The sequence below is a fragment of the Limulus polyphemus genome, unplaced genomic scaffold (genome assembly GCF_000517525.1).
Source record: "Limulus polyphemus unplaced genomic scaffold, Limulus_polyphemus-2.1.2 Scaffold7654, whole genome shotgun sequence".
NCBI lineage: Eukaryota > Metazoa > Arthropoda > Merostomata > Xiphosura > Limulidae > Limulus > Limulus polyphemus.
Genome location: NW_013673264.1, coordinates 1 through 8430, shown reverse-complemented (window position 1 = coordinate 8430; position 8430 = coordinate 1).

The window sequence follows — 8430 nt, the reverse complement described above, 5'->3', positions numbered from 1 at the left end:
AAACAGTGACACAAGTTTTCCTACTGGTGTATACAGAAAGTAAGATAATGAGACACGTGACACAAGTATTCCTACTGGTGTATACAGAAAGTACGGTAATGAAACAGTGACACAAGTTTTCCTACTGGTGTATACAGAAAGTAAGATAATGAGACACGTGACACAAGTATTCCTACTGGTGTATACAGAAAGTACGGTAATGAAACAGTGACACAAGTTTTCCTACTGGTGTATACAGAAAGTAAGATAATGAGACATGTGACACAAGTTTTCCTACTGGTGTATACAGAAAGTAAGATAATGAGACACGTGACACAAGTATTCCTACAGGTGTATAAAGAAAGTAAGATAATGAGACACGTGACATAAGTATTCCTACTGGTGTATACAGAAAGTAAGATAATGAGACACGTGACACAAGTATTCCTACTGGTGTATACAGAAAGTAAGATAATGAGATATGTGACACAAGTATTCCTACAGGTGTATACAGAAAGTACGGTAATGAAACAGTGACACGAGTATTCCTACAGGTGTATACAGAAAGTAAGATAATCACAAGTATTCCTACTGGTGTATACAGAAAGTAAGATAATGAGATATGTGACACAAGTATTCCTACAGGTGTATAAAGAAAGTAAGATGATGAAAATTATGAACAAAGGTGTTCTCACTAATACGTACACAATATGGTATTCCCAGTAAGATAAGTCTGGTTACAAGTTTATCAACACACAGTTGTGTTATATTTATAAGAAGGTATTCTGATTTTTACTTTATTTTAGAACTGACCCGGCATGGACAGGTGATTAGGGCTCGTAGACTGAGGGTCGCGGGTTCGAATCCCCGTCCCATGCTCGCTCTTTCAGCCGTGGGAGCGTTTTAATGTTACGGTCAATCCCACTATTCGTTGATAAAAGAGTAGACCAAGAGTTGGCGGTGGGTGGTGATGACTAGCTGCCTTCCCTCTAGTCTTATACTGCTAAATTAGGGACGACTAGCGCAGATAGCCCTCGTGTAGCTTTACGCGAAATTAAAAACAAACAATTTTAGCACCAGTGGTGGAACCAGGATTTTGAAAACGCGCGATGATTCTGAACGTAAACGAGGAATTTTCAGGACTTCCCCGGTAGGGGTTAAATGGGTTATTTAGATTTGTTATAATGTTTGATAGGTGTTCACAACATTCTTAGTTTGATTTTATATTCAAAATTGGGGGCGCTCCCAGATCGCCGGCCCTGTATCCGCCCTTGAGAACCTACATATGATGACTATTATCTCAATACAAAGTTATAAAATAATTTTCAGAAAGTTTTCTAGTCTTAGTTTTCTTGGGTTCGAAGCTCTACCTGGCGACTATTTTGTCGATAAACGTTGTGTTATGAAATCTTATGCTTTTAGCTTTCTTATGTTTTGTTGGTTATTGAACTTAGTCGAGAACTGCCACCTGATGACTAGTTTGTCATACACATATGTGTTGAATACCTGAAAGTTTTGTAGGCTTAACTTTCTTATAATTTGTTGATTGTTGAGCTTGAGTTAGCAATGTCATCTGTTGACTACTTTGTGGATACATAATTGTATTATTTTTATGTGAAAATCATCTGGTGTTAGGTTTCTTATGCTTCGTTGAATGAGCTTTGGTTGGTATCTCCATCTGGTGACGAATTTCACGACGTTAGTATGTTTAAGTTAGAGTACACAGGCCTGCCAATTTAAACTTCACAAAAGTTGTTTTGATTTTAATAACGGGTTTTTCCATAATTCAATATGCATAATTCGAATTGTACTTCCGAAGTCAATTTCGTAATCTAAGGCCCACATAGACACTTAAAACAGTCGCCATTCTTTGTCTAAGGCCTTTACAAGCTGCTTCATCAAGCCCAGTTTTACGTGAAGTGGAGGTAATAAGACTTTCTTTGTGTCAACCAAACTTCCACGTTCAATGTTTTTCGATCCTGGTATCAAGCTGACTCTGTGTGGCCATTGCTTCTTCATCCAGTGCTGATTTCATGCTCTGCTGTCCCATTCACACAAAAAACATGGAAACTTTGTATAACCGGATTGTTGACCCAACAACATACAAAGGACTTTGAAGTACCCACAAAATAGTCAACCTGTTCTATGTATTTGACCTTATTAAGAAGAAGTTCGAGAATGACCAATAGGAACAGATGCATATATGTTACCATTGTAAAGGAGAACACCTTTTAGACTTCTTGTGGAGGAATCAATGAACAATCACCACTCACTTGGTTCATAGACTGCAGCTCCTAGCATTGGTATTAATTCAGCAATATTGTTACAATAAACCAGTGTACCTTTTGGCAAAAAGTATGGTATAAACTCTTTCTCATGATTTCTGTACCAGTAAAATGATGTTCATGGAGAAAGTAAGTTCTTAGCCCAAAGTCTGGACCCCAAAACTCTCTGAAGAATCCTTTAGAAGGTCCAAATCTCTCTCCAAGTCATTAAATTTACCTTGTGTGAAAAGTTGTGGTTCATTAGACATTTCAGGTTAAAAACAATCCCTATAATCATTTCTGTTGACATCAGATTCAGAATCAGACGAAACTGTATCAAGGGTCTCCGGTGGAGTAGGTACAGGTACATCAGGTCCATGAGCAACAGGTCTTATAGCAGATTGAAGCTTCTGATAAGAAATTTCCTTTTTATTTTGAGTGTTGTAGCCTTGCATGAGCAAAAATAGCAGTTATCTCCATGGTTTCTAGGCTCATTACAGACTTCTGGAATTCCAAAAGGCAAAGATTTTTTTCTTACCTTTAGTCCATTGTCTCAACTCTTCGACAGAAATGCTGCAAGCTTTGTGCGGAACCCATGATTTGTCTTGGTCTTTAAGTTTTATTCCAAAATACAAGTAATACGCTTTTTTTTTTACAAATTCTATAATGTTTTAACTTTGTTTCTTTACAACAAATTTACCACAAGTATAACGGAATATGTTCGAGTCATTTACACAACCTATTGTTGGCATAGCGACGAATAAATAATACTGAAAAGAAAAAAAAAAATGTTAAAGTGCACGTACAAGCAAATACTATCCAGAAATAACACGTCATGCGTCCTGTTAACCGTTTATATACAAGTAGTGTGTTTCTCGTGGTTTCTAGAACGATCGATAAGACTCTCACGTCGCGATTGGTCTGGAGAAATCTATAGCATAACAAAATGTGACCCGGTTTCAATGAAAATGATTCACTTGTGTAAAAGTACACGTGACATTTTGCGAAAATCTGGAGGAAAATGGATATCACTTTCGGATTCAGCGTATAGGAATTACTGTACCAATAACACTATCGCAAACCCGTATAATTATTTCGAAGTTTTTTCTAAACTCAGTTTTCCATTACTATCTTTAAGGTTAAGTTGTTCCGAAATCTCGTGTTTTATCTATTACATAATAAATGTAAGTCTTTATTTTTCAGGATTACGTAAAGAAAAGTGACTTTATTAATGATAGAATCATCTCTCTGGAATATGAACTCTTTGTACATTTAATCTTTCATTGTTGTTTTTGAGAATCGAAGCGTTTCACCAGCAGTTTCTTGAGGGGTTTTATTTTCATTGAGGGGTTTTATAAGCTTTTGGTCATGAATCTAATCCATCTTGTCAATAAACCACGTAAAAAAAAAAAAAAGTTTACTGTAACGCGGCTGTCACATTAAGCTCTTTCGGTGCGTAGACGCCTGGCGTTTCACAGATTCACCCAATAGCACAGTCGATCGTTGAATCTTCCTTTCGTTGTTAAGGGCTGAGCTATACCATGACCTATCTGTGATGTTTCCACCACGAGTATCGAACTCCAAGTTTTAGCGTCATAACCCCGCTGAGCCACTAAAGGGGAGGCGGAGCCGCTCTTTAAAACTATTTCACATTTTTTAATATAGCCAATGCAAAATCAAATTGACCCAGGGGCCACACTTCCATCAGGCTATTACAGTTGCAAACTGATGGAAAGTTTGAAATAAATCCCCTGTCCCCATGTTATAACAAACAAAATGTTACTAGCATACAACGCTAGGAGTGTTTTGGTATATTTGTTTTATTAAATATACACATAAATATATCATATAAATATAACATATTAAATACAAGTATTTTAACCCATACAAAATATATATACAATAGAAGTAACAATCAGTTAACATATTTTAGATTAATGACAGCAATTTAAACCGATCGATAAGACATCAAAATTGTATACATCTTATTCTTCACACACACAATAAATCATAACGCTAAAAACTGGGTTTCGATCACTGCGGTGGGAAAAGTATAGATAACCCATTGCCTCGTTATGTGCTTAACGATAAACAAATACAACAAACCATTGCCACGAGATGTTTTCTTCTTTATTCTGATGCCTTTCCAAAAAACACACACAAACGAAGAACGCCTGTACTGATTAGTTTACACTGGAGTTTCCGAAATAAGCAAATAATGTTATTTTATCAAAACCCCTCCAGCTTTGTAGTTCTGAATTTAAATAATAAAACATTTCGATAGAAAACAATTTTTTACGTTAACTATATTGTTGAAAGCAGATAAGTGCCATCTTTTGGTAAAACTAAAAGCGCGCTTACTCGAGACTACAGAAGTTCGTTCTCACTCTGTAGTTCTCCAAATACTGGTGGTCCATTCAGATGGTCCGAGGAAAGGTTGCATAAGTAAGGAAAGAAAACAATGGCGTAGTGTATAGATCCGATTATAGCCCACCGAGATAAAAAAAAAATCTGTTGATTTTAAACTAAAAACAAAAAAGCTTAATACAAGTTCAGATTGTGAAATATGTTTCTTGTCTGTTTGTTTGAACTTAAGCACAAAGCTACACAATGGGTTACCTGTGCTCTATCCACCACGGGTATCGAAACCCGGTTTCTAACGTTGTAAGTCCGCAGACATACCGCTTTGCCAATACGGGACAAATATGTTTCTACTTAATATATAGGATAATCTTACATAATGTTTCTCTTGCAATAAAGTTTTTTTCTGTATTCGATTTTTATTCGCAATCTAAGTACTTTCTATGACATAAATAAATTTACTGCAGTAAGAGGACTATAAAACGTAATATAGGAAAACATTGGATTAATATTTCTTGAGCGTCATAAAGTTATTAAAATTTTGAATAATAAAATTTCATATAACAAGTTTAAAATATCAACTAAATAAAATTTTCACTATAATATATCAAAGACCTGGAGTGGTCTAATAGCGAGAGAAAATTCAAAGGTAAGATTTAGAGATCTTCCTGTGCCGGTCACGTGCGTAGAAAATGTCTGCTGGTTACTCAGTCGTTGAAAGCTCAGTAATGTATTGACAGTCGTACAGCGTGGGGCTAACACCCCAGCTTGCAAGAAGACTAAAACACCTCTTCTGTGAAGTGTAGGAATTATAACAGGTTCCAAATTACATCAATAACTGTACACAATTGTTTATATTGTAAGCTTCCCATAAGGCCCAGTGTTACATGGTCCTCTCCGTTCATTGCTTTCACGTCGTTATTACATTAACTAGCGAACCTATGGTCCACATTTACAGGGCCACTATAATGCTAATTTAAATTCTTTAACCAGGTTACGAACGGTGATTAGTAGGCCTACTTATTTACGTGCTCTAATGTAAATCTATGCCAAATTTGGGGTTTGCTTTCGGGGAATCCCCGTAAAAGTGTTTTCGCGAAATATCCGGGTTCTCTAAGGAGTTGGGTGAAAAGTTTTACATTTATGCAAACCTCGGGAACAAAACGATTGGTTCGGTACAACTTAGAAGTCGGTGTAACAAGCGGTTTAGGAGGAGTTACGTGACGCACTAAATCTTGTTATATAGATGTTGTACTGGTGCTATTATCATGGTTGTAAATGATATTGCTCAGAGACAAAGTGCCCGGAGCTATTTCTAATGTCTGATGCCGTTTTTTTTATACAGTATGTAACTTGTAGTTTAGCGACACCTGGTGACCAACTACCATTATGATCTTGACTTCCTGGCTCCCTCTGGTTTCGGGTTTGTGTTCATTCACAAGCTAGCGGAAACTACGAAGAATTTATGTTTCTTAAATAGAGTTTGAATTTATATTAAGTTCATTATTGTGGAAACTCTCCTTGTGGTAACTACAGAAGTAATCGGGGATAATGGAGGGGGAGTTTGAGCTCCTCAGCGGGGATATTTTATGGTAAGCAGGTGTAATAATCACATTATAATTATATTTACAATTGTAACTTTACTAGGTAGATTTGGTTTGTTAAATGAAGTAAAATTCATTTTAATTTACACAATATTTCATTTTACAAACTTAGAGATCAAATGCTTTTCTTTTTCTAGGCAGACGTACTTTTAATGATAAATTGGCTATTTGCGCTTGGCCCATCACAGGGAAAGGACCACGAATTTTAGCGGTATAAGCCTTCCATCTGGGAACTTGCATAAGATAAATAAGCCTGGAATATAGTCTGGTGGTTAGAACGCTCGACTTGCAATCTGTGGGTCACGGGATCGAATCCCGTCACGGAATATGCCGCCCTTTCAGTTGTGGGGGCGTTATTATATGAATATCAGTCTCACTAATCGTTGGTAAAGAGTAGCCCAAGAGTTGGCGGAAGGTGGTGTATTTAGCTGCCTTTCCATCTGTACAAGAGAACATGGGACTGTGATATTCCTGTTCACAGCAACCAGTTTTCCATCATTGGTTCAGCTGATTGTGAGAGAATGCTTAGGGTTAAATAAATTTTATTCATCATAACATTAAGACCAAATTTAAACCAAACTTCACTACAATTAAGACTGAAAAGGTCAGTAAAAAATGTTCCTATTTAATCTCGTGAAAGCTAATAAAGCCAGAACTTGAATGACTTTATCTTAGGACTAAACCGTGGGTTGATCGGCTTTACTGCTTCTCTATCATTTGAAAATTAGAGACGGCTAAATAATTTCGCCCTCTAGCAGCAGCAGCAACAACAACATTTCTTTTACGAAGTTTAATTGTCATTTTTACTTTAATTTTCGTAGCTTTTTTTAGGTAGATCTGAATTTCAATATGGTTTGGTTTGAATTTCGCTACACGAGGGCCATTAAATCGTTCTACTCAAAGTTGGTTGAGAAAATAAATTACGCGAAGTTTTTGTATTTTTTTTTTTTGTAAGTAGAAGAATGTTTACAAATACGAACACACGTCAAGTATATTTGTAATAATCCACGTGGTTGACCACTCACACTCAGAGTGACTATATACACAGTTACCTGTTGCGATTAGCACGTAGTTTTTCTTAATTATGTTTTAGGAGAAATGGTTGCGAAGAAACTTGGAGATTAAATCCTGATAGCTCGGATTACTGTGCCCGTTTTGGCATTCATAATATTTTTCTAGTAGTGAATACCTAATGAAGTTCAGTGTTGATTTATTGAATAGTGTCCTGCCCACGTTTTTTTTTTTCGAAGCTCGTGGATTTTGCCGCCGAGAGATCGCACGCACTCTTTGATCAATAATGTATATATGATCAAACAATGATACACGCAGGACTAGCTCGTTTCTTACCTATAAACATGGTCACATTTTTCTGACTATTTTAGTTACGTAAAGTTGATGATAATTCCGCTGTTTTAATGCTTTCAAGCACTTGTCTAGATTTCCTCAGTACATTTTAAATATAAGCAGTTCACTTTTCTTTCTTTTTTTTACATACAGTAACACGAATTCCAGAATGAACGTTTTCCACGAAACAAAATAAGCACACGTTTTTTTCCAGTCATTAATTCAACTACAACACATCTAATAGTGAACTACTACAGAAAGTTAGTGCGGAAATATTGTATAGTTAAGCAAAATGAGCACTCTAGTAGGGAGGGGGAGCACATATTTGCACCTAAGTATTTTGTTTTTGGTTGTTGTTTTTCAGCCAAGTTACTTCAGTTTGAGTTCTCGCGCCCCCTAAGGAAGCCCTCACACCTCTCCCCTAAAAAGTGTGCTTAAGAAATTTCCTCTTGGCGACATTTGGGGGTTGTTGTTGTTGTTGTTTGTAGTTAAGCACAAAGCTACATAAAGGGCTATCTGTGCTCTGCCCACCACGGATATCGAAACCCGGTTTCTAGCGGTATAACTCGGGAGACACAACGCTGTGCCATTGGGGGGGGGGCGCATTTGGAAGAAAACGAACCTCGTATAGGCCTCTTCCGTGCACCCCTAGACCCTCATTTCGCACCCCCTGACTTACACCCTAATTTTTACCGCTTCAAGTGTACTAATATTTCATGAGTTGTAACCAGATAAATATTGACAATGAAACCGGTCCATGAACTCTATTCAGAGAATGTTGGTTGCTCTTCAAATACATCCCTATGGTCCTTCACCTGATTAACAAAACAGGATTCCCTCCCATAGTTAATCAGGTGAAGGACCATAGTATGGGAGGG